The 13,407-nt window shown below is 43.8% G+C and overlaps 1 protein-coding gene across 2 annotated transcripts in view; it reads right to left on the reverse strand.

Moving 5' to 3' along the window:
• The window catches only part of CA10 (carbonic anhydrase 10), a 449,583-nt gene that overhangs the window by 153,187 nt on the left and 282,989 nt on the right, over positions 1–13,407 (reverse strand). The gene's annotated exons all lie outside the window — the stretch shown is intronic.

Consider the following 13,407-nt stretch of genomic DNA (forward strand, 5'->3'; position numbering starts at 1 on the left):
CAATGAATTTTACCCTTTAAAATGTATGGTATCTGAAAAAAAGCTTCTAAAAAAATTAAAGAGATAATTGCCCTGAGGTACATGCCATTATACTCGGGCATGTTGATCATGCTTTGTGAAATCAATGATGCGGTAGATTGTAGGATGCATGGCCCAGTATTTATTTTATGTACCACCTAGAAAGAAAAAAAAACTCTGCCAAGTAAACTGTGACAACTCCATTATAAGACATATTCTAATTTCAGAGATGTTAAAGTGTGGGAAAATGTGTGTCTCAGAACCAATGAGATATGGCACATAGTGAAGAAATGTTAGTAGCATCTGAAATTAAATCTATTCAACAGAAAGATCTTTCTGTCTTCAGATTCAAATTTTAGGCTCACTCGCCTTTCCTGGATTAAAGGATTTTTTGAGTATCCACTCTTGATGCCCAGTCTCTATCAAATTCAGCAGGTGTGTCCAGATGAAATGCCTGCCCTCCCAGTCCAACCTGCTCTGTCATCTCCCCTGCATCTCCCCCTGTGTTCCTGTCCTAGGAGTCCCCAGTCTGCCTGGGTACGTCTTGTCTCTTTGCAGGGAGGGAGGCGTGGGCACGGAATGAGCCTGCCTTTTCCCCAAGGACTAGAGGTCATTTCTGCCTCTCCCCTTTGATGGGATGTGACTGGGATAAACAAGGAGAGTGCTTTGTTGTGGCTAGGGACATCTGGCCTCCCACGGCAGCTTCCACTGAGGAGAGAGTGAAAACCACACACATGTTCACTTTTGTTTGGGTGATGAGCCCTTGGAGCTGTTGACTGACAGAAAATTGAATGAATGAAAGCACTAGCCATCTATCTTTCGGTTGTCAGTAAATCTACAGCCCCCCCCCCTTGGGAGCTGGGGAGAATTGTTGTCTCCCTCTTGCAATTTAGCAATCTCATCTAGGACAGAGAAAAAAATAGCTTCACCATGGGCAGGCTCTCATGCACTTTCTTGACAGCATGGATATACTTTATAATTTTCACACCACAGGAGGAAAACCCCAAATCCTCAGTCGTCTCTTCTGTATATACAAACTTTGTGTGAGCTATAGAATGTTGCAGTGGGAAGGGCAACTAAGCAAAAATAGTGATCAGACACACTCTTTCCCAGAAATGAAATGTAGAAAGAGAACAGTGAGAAGCATTGTAGACGTCTTGTCTACTTTCCGACAGTTCTCCTGGGCTGTCATTTTATCCTGAATGATTCCAGGTTTAGAGCATAACGTCATAAAAATTACAGGGAACTAAGAAGGAGGTATTCTAGTGCAAGATGTCCCATGTTTTATGACAGGTCTCTAACCCAGGGACACCACTAAGTCTCTGATCACAGTGTCTGAGGTGTGTAATTCTCAGAGTGGTGCTTGTACTTGAAAATGTGTGAGGCGGTTGTTCTAAAGTCTTAATTTCAGCCCTCCTGCTCAGAGAACAATCCATACTGACCACAATTGGTGAAGTTTCCCATGGAGAAGGATTGCAGTGTGTGGGCCCCAGGGGGCAGATGCCCAGTGGTTGGGTGTAACGATTCATTCAGATTCCCAGTGATGGGAAGTGGCTGCTTGGCATGGCATGTTGAGGAGGATTCAAAGGCTGCTTCAGAATTTCAGCTGGAAAAGGTGTACTAATATTGACCACGCTTATATATGCTTTTCGCAGGGACAAGAGAAAGGGCTGGTCCTGTCTCTTACAATGCTTCTCACTAGTTTTCCTCACTGAGACAGCAACCTAGAAGGCAAAGATTGGAATTAGGCAAACCTACTTTCGATCTTGGGTCTGCTTTCTCTCATGTGACTATAGGACAATTTATCTAATCTCTCTGAAGCTCCCTCTTCTCATTTGCAAATGGGAGTAACAATAACAATTGTGGTCTCTTGTATCTTGCACTGGTCAGAAGGGCTTTGCACATTTGGACTCACTGGTCCTCACAGGTGCATAGCACCTGCAATCCCTGGCATTACAGACGGAAGATGCTTTCTGGGTTGGAAAACCCTTCCTTCAGGCTAATGCAGACCCTGCTTGGAGGGAGGACTTGTACCCGAAACCTAAAAATAAAAGTGCTCCCTACATTTGAGCCCAAAGAGCATCTGAGGATTAAATCTACAGTGAAAGGGGGTTGCTGAGTCTGGATTCAGCCTGACGAGCAGACCACTAAGGGCATCCACAGAATGTCCCCATCCCCCATTAACATGCAGATGACACCGGGAACTGTGGTGAGGAAGGGACCTGGCCACCTCCATCTGTTCCATGCCCATCAGGACACAATAACAGCCAGTGCACAGCTCCACAACGTGTGACCACTTCCAAGTGACCAAGTTACATCTGCTCCCAGATTCTGCTGAATCTGCCCCCATTTCAGCGCCCTATCCCTCTACTGAGAACAATCAAACGGCAATCTCATTGCCATTAAGCACAGAGAGCAGACAGCAAGACTCATATCCTCTACTTCAGGATCCTGCTGGTCATGCCCAGACACGCCTCCCGCTAAAGAATGGACACGGTACTCCTGGCTGAAACGGAGAATCAGCCTACCTCACCACAAGCCAGCTTCCCTCACTCCCCCAGCCTCACACGAAACCCTATCAGCAAACGCCCAGGGCTCAAAGCTCCGATGCGCAGGTAGTGAAGGCAGTCTTGTTGGAAGGTTGTTCAGTGGTGCAGGGGGCGGGGGTTAGGGGGTAGGTGGAGGTATGGTCCTGAGAGCTGATGAGGCCGGGGGGCGCTGCCCGAGGCTCCTGAGGCAGCAGCCCTGCCCTCCATCCTCCTGGGGTTCGATCCCCACTTCCTTAGCTGGCACTCTTCCAGAAGGGCAGCGGAACTGGGCAGCGGAACTGGGCAGCAGAACTGGGCAGCATCCCACTGTTCTGACTCCCCAGGCTGGGGCTGGGGACCTCAGTTCCTTTAAAAAAATTTTTACTGATTGATTAATTTTAGAGAGAGAGAAGGAGACAGAGATGGAGAGAGAAACATTGATTTGTCGTTCCACTTACTTACACATTCATTGATTGTTTCTTGTACATGCCTGGACTGGGGATCAAACCCACAACCTGTGTCAGGACGACCCTCTGACCGACCGAGCACCCAGCCAGGGCTGAGACCTCACTTCCTTTCCACTCCCTGTTCTCTCCTGATTTCCTTACCTCTCTCCCAGCTGTTCGATCTCATCTAACATTTCTGGAGCTTTGTGAAATCACGGATGATTTTTTTAGTTCATTCCCAGCTTTTTCTTTCCTTTTATTTATTTATTTTTGGTGGTGTTGGGGGAAAGGATGGTGTGACAGAATAAACCAAGAAGTACCACATTTTAGGAAAGCTGGAAATGGACACAATGCTAAGTTTTAAGGCCTAGGTTTAGTCAATTTAGGAGCCTAAGGCTACTCTCCGCAACCTGGTTTGCCAATTAGGTGGTGGCGGATATATTAAATTTTAAAGCATAATTTAGTCCGGGAATAATTACCAGCGAACTAATTGAAGGCACTTTTCGATGTTTCTAACTCTCGCCACAAAAGGAGCTGTGAGTTCCTGGCTGCACGGAACCTAGAATCTTTCCTTTCGTCAGTGAATGAAAAGCAGGGAAACAGCAGTGATGAGGGACTTCCCTCCCACGTTGTACTCTGTGACGGGTCCAGTAGTTACGCACACAGGCCAAGGAGTGGGGCTGTCTGATTCAAAGCCTGACTTGGACGCTTACTGGTTCTGTGATCTTGACCAAGTTATGAAACCTCCCTGCGCTCTAGTTTCTTCATGTTAATCAATACCTGTCTTAGGAGAAATAAATAAGTTAGTGTTTATTAAAAATCTTCAGGTTGTGGCCCAGCACATATGAAATGCCAAATTGGTATTATCTGTGATGATTTTAAAACAATCCTTATGCCTTCTGAACGTTCTCTGCCAATGTCAAGACTATCCAGAACACATACATTTCTAGAAATGGGTCTGGAAAAAAAGAGAACAAGAATCTGAAGTCACTGACGACAGCCCCTGCCATGCAGGGTTGGCTAATCGTTTTCCTTAATTTGTGACCAATCACTGTCCGTATTTTTGCTTCCAATGTTTCTCTCTTGTCCACTTCACAAATTTTGACAACTCAAAGTTTTGCAAGTGATTAGGGTGGCTGGTTCATTTCCTGATTTGGGTCAGGCAAGGAGGGACCTTCTTGGGAATAGTTACTGAGGTCACTAAAAATCTAAGATGCTTGAGGTACTTCCACAGTAGACCAGTTCCTCCATAAGCTTCAAAATATGGAGGAAAGTCAAGCTGGCAGGAGGTGGAGGAAGTTAGGGTGGTCGAAGGCCTTGGCCACCTTGCTTTGGGAGGGTCCTTCAGCAGCGGTCCCAGAGCGCCCTGCTGGCTGCCTGTTCAGTCAGGCCTTGGGAGGGATCCTTCTAGCATTAGGGGTAAATGTGCTGCTTGCTTGGTAGGTAATCCACTCACCACAATCTAATTAATACCTCATCAGCATAATCTAAGTAACCAGTAAAGACTCCCTGGCCCCCAGAAAAGTTTGAGTCATTTCTAACTGGCAGAGTCGACCTTTGCCAACCTGTTTGCTCTTGTAAATACCATGGCATGATTGCATCTGAATGGATTTAGAATATAATTTACCCGTCTTCAAAGAACGACTCCCTTCCAAAAAAATTGGATGGATGTCACAAACTCATAAAACTGGGATGTATAGGAAGGACACAGGGACGAGAACTAAGGGGGGTGGAAATGGGAGGGAGGTGGGGAGCAAGGGGCGGGGGAGGCTGGGATGGGAGAAACAGACAAAAAAACTGTACTTGAAAAATAACTAAATAAAATTAAAAACAAACAAACAAAAATAAATTAAAATAAATAAATAAATAAATAAAATTACAACCTTCAAAAAAAAAACTTGGATGTATACAACATAAAAACTTGAATAGTTTCTTTCTTAAACTACAGGCAAGGGTTCCTTGTGTTAATACTTTTTCCTGAGGAGCAAATGAGCTTCATCTAGGCAAAGTTGATCCTCTGTTGACAGCTCTTACACTTATTATTTGTGGGAAACTTGTAAGAAAATAATACAAAATCTCTGCAGCTTTCACTGACCTTTTTCTAGCCCCTAACTTGGTCTGGTATGGGTTTGAGCTGCAGATTCTTAGTTACTGACACAGACAAAATCTGCTTCATAATTTCATTAGGAGACCTGAGGTCAGTATGCACCCTCTCTTGGGAGAAACCAGGTAATTATGTTTAGAAAGGAAGGGCTCTGTGGAGGCCCCTCTTCTTCTTAGCTTACATATTTATGATCTTAAATGGCTTTGCAATCATCTGCATGCAAACTCCTCAGACATAGTAACTAGAAGCATCGACTTCCATGATGTCACAAACTACAAGTTGCTGAACAATGGTTTTACTATATAAATCTTTGCATAGATGGTTGTTTGACTATCAACCCTCCTGGAAGTTAAAATTCCTATTGGCCACAGACATCCTCTAAAACGGACCTAGATTGCTCTTATTAACTCTGTTCAACAGAACATGTTGTTGTTAGTTATCTTTCTTGCATTCCTTCTGAATTTTCAACCCAAGTGGTCTGGGTAGAAAGATGAATGAGCACAAAGAAATTTTCTCAGGAGAAAACTGGGACAAGGAATACCAAATAGGAATCACGGATGGAAGAAAGGTAGCTATTCTCTTGCTGAGCACGGGGCAAGTTCTCTCCCATCTTGCTTACCTGATGCTATTTCCCCAAGGCCTCTGGAGCCCTAGACTCATTTCTGTCCACTGGGTCCTCTCCTTTGAATTCTGCCCCCGCAGCCTGTTCATGGTTAACTTGTAACCTCAGGTTGGATATTGTGGTTTCTCCTTATTGAAACAAGCCTCTGTCTCTACCTGCCCTCTCTCCTCACCAAGACCTGGCTGTACTTCCCATATTCCCCCTTCCAACTTAAATGGAACACCAAGGAGTAAAAAGAAACTTGCTTTCCCAGGAGAACGTCGGCAACAATGCAAAATGAAGCTACATACATCCAGTCGGACGTGGAGGAGGAAGAGCCTGAAAACGCTCTAGCTCATTTTTACTAATTAAATATGTATGCTATGTCATTTATATTTTATTATTTAATAATATGCCAATTATTTAATTTTAGTAAATGCAAAAAAAAAAATTCCATAAAGGCTTGCCTAGGTTTCTAGGTGAGAGCAGTTTCTTCGGTTTTTTTCCTTTGCTCCAAAGGCCTTTTTTCCTCCCTTCAGCTTTCCTGGGATATAATTGACGTATAACATTGTATAACTTTAAGGTGTGCAATATGGCGGTTTTACACACATGTAAATTGCAAAAATGGTAACCATAATAAAGTTAGGTAACATATTCATCACCTCACACAGTTATAATTTTTTTGGTGTGTGGTAGGAACTTTAAGAATCTTTTAACAACTTTCAAGTATATAATACAGTATCATTAACTGTACTGTAAAGTCACCATACTGTACATTATGTCAGTGGAACTTTTTTTATCTTATAACTGAACTGGAAGCTTGTGTCCTTTGACCCCCTTCAACCATTTCCCACACTGCTCACCCCCTGTCCCTGGCAACCACCGATCTCTTCCCCATTCCTATGAGTTTGGGTTTTTTGGGGGGGAGAGTCCACATTTAAGTAAGATCATACGGTATCTGTCTTTCTCTGTCTGACTTATTTCCCTTAAGAGCACAATGCTCTTAAGGCCCACAGATGCTGCCATAAATGCCAAGATTTCCACCATTCCATTGTTGATGGCCCAATACTCTCCCATTGTGTCCATATTCCACATTTTCTTTCTCTATTCATTTACTGATGGCCACTTAGGTTGCTTCCATATCTTGGCTATTGTTACCTGTGCTGCAATGAACGTCTGAGATAGTGAAAGGTCTCAAAATCCTCAACTACAAAATTTCCTACTCTGAGGGTGTAGAGTTAGGGAAGGGAGAGACGGTGATTTCCCTGAACTCTCCATTTCTGGGCTTAACAGAACACCTCTACTTCCTGTGTTGGGGATCTTTCTGCATCACTTTGCAGGGTTAAGTGACCATCTCATTGGACCTGTGGTCTCCGGGGTCCCTCTCAGCACTGACGGAATGATTCTCACAGAGCATCTTGGTTCCAACTATACATCTGCCCTTCTGGGCAGCTCTTCGGCAAACATTCCACGTTAACATGCTGTGTTCTTTCATGTTTCTGCCTTAGTGAGAGTGTCCCCTCTACCCTCCACTGTTTGATTAACTTAATAAACATACATTAAGCAGCTACTATGTGCTAGATGCTGGAGATTCAAAGGTGATACAGCAAAAGTCTCTCCCTTAGGGGACTTTTATTCTATGCGACCAGGACAACCAAGCAAACACTGAGTAACCATAACCACAGTGCTATGGAGGCAATGAACAGCATGGTAGCAGAGAGCACAGTTCTTAGCTGTGGCTGCCCATCAGAATCGCCTGGACAGCTTGAAATATCTATAGGTGTTTAGATCCCATCTCCCGATCATTTAAATAACCATTTCTGGGAGTGAGGTCCAAGTACCAGTACTTTAAAAAAGCTCCCCAGGTAATGTTTAAAAAAGCTTTATCGAAGTATCATCTAACATACCATAAATTCACCCCCTGTAAGTGCACGGTTCACTGATATTTAGTAAACTACGGCGTTGTCTGACCACCCCCACAGCTCAGTTTTAGAACATTTCCGTCACCCGAAGACTCCTTTTGCCCATTTGGAGAAACTTGTCTCCAGCTCTAGGCAGCCACTGATCTATCTTTGAGACTTGCCTTTTCTAGACCTTTCCTTCACCAGGTAGCTTTACTATGCAGCCCTGGATGAGAAACGCTAACGCTGAGTAAATGAAGGGAGGGAGTGGCTAACCTAGATCCAAAGCACGAGAATAAACCAACCACGCAAAGAATGTGGAGAAGAGCATGCAGACCAGAGGGAACAGGAAAGACAAAGGCTCAGAGGCAGGAGGGAGTGCAGCTTAGCCCCAGGAGTAGAAAAGAGCATGCTGCCACTACAGACGAGCATGATGAACGAGGGTGGGCAGAGCAGGAGGCGGGATCTAGAACATTCTGGGGTTTGTGGCATGGCGAAGGGCTTGGGGTTTCCTCAGAGAGCAAGGAGAGATCATTGGGGGGATTGGGTAGGCATGTGATAAGCTGTGATTCCCCTCTGCGAGATTCCCAGTAGCTTTACAGAAAGACTAGATCAGCCAGGGACAAAGAGGGGAGTAGAGAGTCAGTAGGAGGCTACTTCCAGGTGGTAGACTTCTAGTCATCCTCTGAAAGGCACGCCATAGGAGGCCCCTCAGGGTCCCTGCTCTTACTCCCATAAAGCTCCATTCATACTTCTATTAAAAACCAATTACAAAGGATTGTTAATATCTGTTTACTCGTCTGTCTTCCCTATAGGCTATGAATGCCTTTGGTACATCTCATGGAGAGAAAAATCTCACCAAATAAAGTAATAAAATATAACAAACAAATAAAGTGAGAAAAAAGAATTATGTGTTATTTATCCTCCCATTCTTTGCACCTGGCATTTTGCCTGGTGCAGGAACAGGTGTTCAGGAAATAAATGTTTGCTGAATTGAATAATACATTTCTTCAAGGGCCAGGACCATGCCTCGTGGTCCCCTCAGCAAGCAGCATGATTGAGTGCACAAGACAGGCAATGCATAATTTCACATGGCGTAAATAAATCTACCTCGAGGTTTGATTCCATCAGCGTATGGAATAAAATGTGTGATAATAATGACACACGTGTATAACAATGTGGAGTTTTCAAAGTACTTTCACTCATATAGGAAATAGTTGCTGAGCATGTACCATGAACCAGGCACTGTGTTGGGTGTTGGTGGGTGTCACTGGGTTGGAGAAGACAGTAAGGGCCTCCTTGCATGGAGCTGTGGTCTTCCTGGAGAAAACGAAGGACATGATACCATACCACAGGTTGGGCTGGGTGGCAGTCAAACCTCATTACCCCCAATTTACAGATAAGCAGACCAAGGCAGACTGAGGTACATGTCTAAGAGACCAGCTGAGATTCAAGCCTGTGTCATCTGCCTCCAAGACCCTTTGCTGGATAGTGACTCTTGGGAAGAATGGCCATATCCAGGACACTTGGGCATTTATTTCTCTATGGCATGCAATGATTGTCTCTGAGATGTAGACCAGGTTGGTCTCTTCTGAAAATGGAATTTACAGCTGAACAGGACCTTGGGGAGCATCTGGTGCAATTTATTTATTGTACAGACAAGGAAATTGAGGCCCAGAATAATGAGATGACTTTTGTTCAGGTCATCTCTAAATGTCACATGGACATTTAGTCAGAAAGCCATGAACTCTCCAAGTGAAAAGTCCTCCTTCATTTTCTCGTGGAGAGAACTTAGAACCAGAGACATGAAATAATTTGTACAAAGTTATACAACTAGGAAATGGCAGAGCTCCAAGAAGAACTCAGGTCCTGTACTTTTGCTTCACCAACCTCACTAATTTGTAGCACACCCCAAAGCTTATATCTACTGTTTGTTAAAAATACATATAAAAATGTCCACAGCACCTTGAATCACAATAACCAAAAAGTAGAACTAACACAAATGCCCACCAGTGGTAGGCACACAGGGAATACTAGATAGCAGTGAAAAAGAATGTGCTACTTCTTCACAAACAACATGGGCAAATCTTAACAGGTATACTAATGAAAAAAAAGGTCCATATTTTACAATTTCACTTATATTAAATTTAAAAATAAGCCCAGTAGCAACAGAAGTCCTATTTGTAATTACATTAGGGGGCTGCTGGTGGAGGGGTGGGGGGCATGAGGAAGCCTTCCAAGGTGCTGGAAATATTCTGTGTCTTGATCTGAAGGGAGGTAACACAGGTGTAAACATGTGTAAAAATTCCCCAAGTTATCCTCTTAAGCTATGTGCCTGTTGTCAAATGCAGTTATATCTCAATAGGCTTGATGGATAATCATATTTAAAGTTTCCAACTGCCCTTGGCCATTCCTCACCCAATAGCTCGGAGAGGGCAGGGCTGGGAGAACAGCGTGCTCAGCTCGGGGGCTTTTCCGATGAGCCCAGGGACCATGCCAGCCTGGATGCAGCTCCTCTCGAAAAAGCTGCTTATTTCAAGTCCTCAGTCAGCAGAGAGGTTTTAAGGTTCTTAGAGAGTTTATGAATGAGTTAATTACAGTCATCAAGATTTTGTGTTGTAATAAGTGCTTATCCAATGGGCTTAGATTAGGTAATTTATTCAACTTGCTAGTCATTTCCCTGTTAACTTCTGAAATCCTCTTTCTCTGACTTTTAGCCTGTACCAATAGACCCACTGGGGTTTGGCGCTGAGAGATTTTTTTTTTAAAGTACAATGTTTAGCTTGCTATGCAAGAGTTCTAGAAGCAATTTCAGATGTACTTCTGCATCTCTGTTTCTTTGTTTTTGAAGAAGAATCTTTTTCCACACAAATACTTTACTGCAGCATTATTTATAATAGAAACTAATGGAAGCAGATAGATGTCCAATGACAGGGAATGACTGTGAACTACGGTGCATCCGCCAGAAGGAATATAATGCAGCCATTAAAATTAGACAATGGCTTGGAAAGCAAGTAAAACTGTACATAGAGTGTATTGTAACTATAAAGTTACATGTTTAAAAATATATATATACTCAAATGTCAATAGTAATTATGTTTAGATAGGAAAATGAGGGTATTTTGTGTTTCTATTTTTCTACGTATTTTCCAAATTTTCTTTAGTGAACATACATTATATTTATAATTTTAAAATGTCTTTGAAGACAAAGCAAATTAATTTTCAATACCTTTGCGGGGTACTTCCTAACTCTTTTTCAGAACTGTGTGTCTCATATTCCTAGTAACACTATAAACCAGAATACTGAGGTTTATTAAGGCCTAATTTTGTGTCCAAGGCTTCCCATAGCACTATGCAAGACAAAATAAAAATGTAACAGTGCAAAAAGGGACAAAAGCAACAGGGGAAAAACGGAGGTTAATGTAAAAATAAAAACTAAGGGTTTATTTTGACCTACTTCCTATTTGATACTTGAAATCGATTACCCCCAAACATTCCTTGAGGAAGGGGGATATGGTCACTCCACAAACACCTGCAAATAGCTACTGTGGGCCAGGCACTGTGTTCAGCGCTGGGCTTACAAAGATAAACAAGACACAGCCTTAGGGCTGTATGTACATGATGTAGAAAGAAAATCACACAGCTCTTTACCTCAAGGGAGCTTGCCCATTGGAGAGATGTGGAAAACATTCAGAAAAGTTAGTCCTGGAGCTGGGATTTAAGTTGTTCCTGTGACATCCTGGTACAGATGACCATCATGTGATACAGGCTACCGATGCGTTAGGACTGGCCAAGCCTCTACGGACAAGAGACCACCTCGCTGGGCCTCATAATGAGTAAGATTTGGATACACGGAGATGACAAGGAAAATGTTCCAGCAGCTCAGAAAGGCTGGGGGTGATCCCATGATCTTATAGTCTAATAAGGGAAATGGGCCCCTAATGAGATAATGAAGCTGGAACATGGAACAGGCTATTCATTTGTTCAAATTTCAGCCTTGGATGGTCGCCTCTGTAGTAAGGCCCACTCTGAAGGAGTCATTCAGTCATTTCCCACAGAACCCAACCTTAAAGCTATACAAAACTTTTGTCAGGATTATATTTCCTATTTTGTAGCTTTTAAACAAGGTATTGCGTATTTTCTTCCATTAGAATGTAAAATCCAAGAAAACAGGGTTCCGTCATTTGTCTTATTCCCAGCTGACACAGAGCCCGGAACACAGCCGGGATAAGAAAACACGCACTAAATACTTGTTGAGTGCATTGGTTTTATGGGAACACCAAGGAGGCTTCCCAGCTTGGATGAGAATGGGGGAAGGGTATCAGAGAAGGCTTCCTGCAGGAGGTGGCAGTTGAGACCGGCCTTGAAAGACCAGTAGGTTCTCTCCAGAGTCAGAGGAGGAGTGGGAGGACTGAGGGAAGGGAAAGTACACTGCGGAGAACGGGATAGCACAGGCAAGACGTGGTAGAGAAGAAGAAATGTGAGAGGAGCCGGCATGTGGACACAGGGTGTGCCTAAAGATGAGGCTCAAAATGAGACAAGGACCAGACTCCAGCAGGGCTCGGAAGCCTCCGTTTTATTGGGAGGTCGGAGGAGTTCCACTGAAGAGTTGTCAGTGGGGATGTGACATGCTCCGATCTGTGCTTCAGAAAGTGTGGCAGTGTGGGACGGTCTTTGGGAGCTGGAACGATCACCAGGCTTTGATGTTCTTCTGATGGATATACACACTTCCATGGACCACAGCAGACAAGGCCACCCCGTGACTGTGATGGGTCAAAGACAAGACCACTCCACAATCACGTCGGAACACAGACAAAAAGCACGAACATTGTCCAAACTGCAAAAGTGACCAAACACTGCCCCTTCTTGGCTAGTGCCCACGGCTGATGGTGCTCTACCAATGACAATTCTAATCCAGTTTTATTCTTCTAGTTTGCAGATAAAATTTACAAGGATAGTCAGTCTTAGGATTTCCCCTGTTTCCTGAAAAAACACAGTTCAGAGCAGGACCCTGCTTCCTTGAACCCTCCTCCAAGGCACCTCCAAACCGCCTAGCACAGGAGCCTATAAATCCTTCCCAGTACCTCTTACAGGGATGCCTCATGGTCTCCCATGGCATGCATGCTCCCTCACTGGAAGGAGCTAGACACTTGGCATGCTCACCTGCAGACAGGTTTCTGCGGGTGTCCGGCGGGAAGGCAATGACATTGTTAAGAGGCTACAACAAACAACGATGGGCTGGAGCCCTGGAACCCACTTGTAAGAGCCTGTTGTTAAATTTATATGAAATTTTGGAAGCTGGTTGTTACATGCATCGTTATTAACAATTACATTCTGTAAGCTTTCAATTAATGAAATTTCATTGTTCTGAAACAACAGTAATGCACCCTCAAAACTCATTACCTTCCTAATTCGATTATTACATTTTACTACTATCTTTGCTCTGGAGATGATTAGCATTTATTTTATCTGGGTGATGGAAATAGGAAAAAGGGACCTGTTGCTGTACGTCTCTTCCCATCTCCATGTATAGTGATGTTCTGTTGTTAGCTTGACATTGGCCGGAGCAGAAGCATTTACACCATGGAAATGGGCAAAAAACAGATCAAGGCTTCTCTCCTCCCTCCAGCTGGTGGGTAAATCAGCACTCCACTGTTACTCTAATTCACAAATCTGGAGGCCGTGCCCTGAGGCATAACAGGCATGAGATCAGCGGGAACTGACAGAAAGGCTATCTCAGATTGGGCCCTTCTGAGCCTGAAATCTGAATGAACGGATAGCCTGTCTCATGTTTTAGCCACATTACCTG

This window comes from Artibeus jamaicensis, unplaced genomic scaffold, assembly GCF_021234435.1.
Source record: "Artibeus jamaicensis isolate MK-2021 breed Jamaican fruit bat unplaced genomic scaffold, CSHL_Jam_final contig_1998, whole genome shotgun sequence".
Classification (NCBI taxonomy): Eukaryota; Metazoa; Chordata; class Mammalia; order Chiroptera; family Phyllostomidae; genus Artibeus; species Artibeus jamaicensis.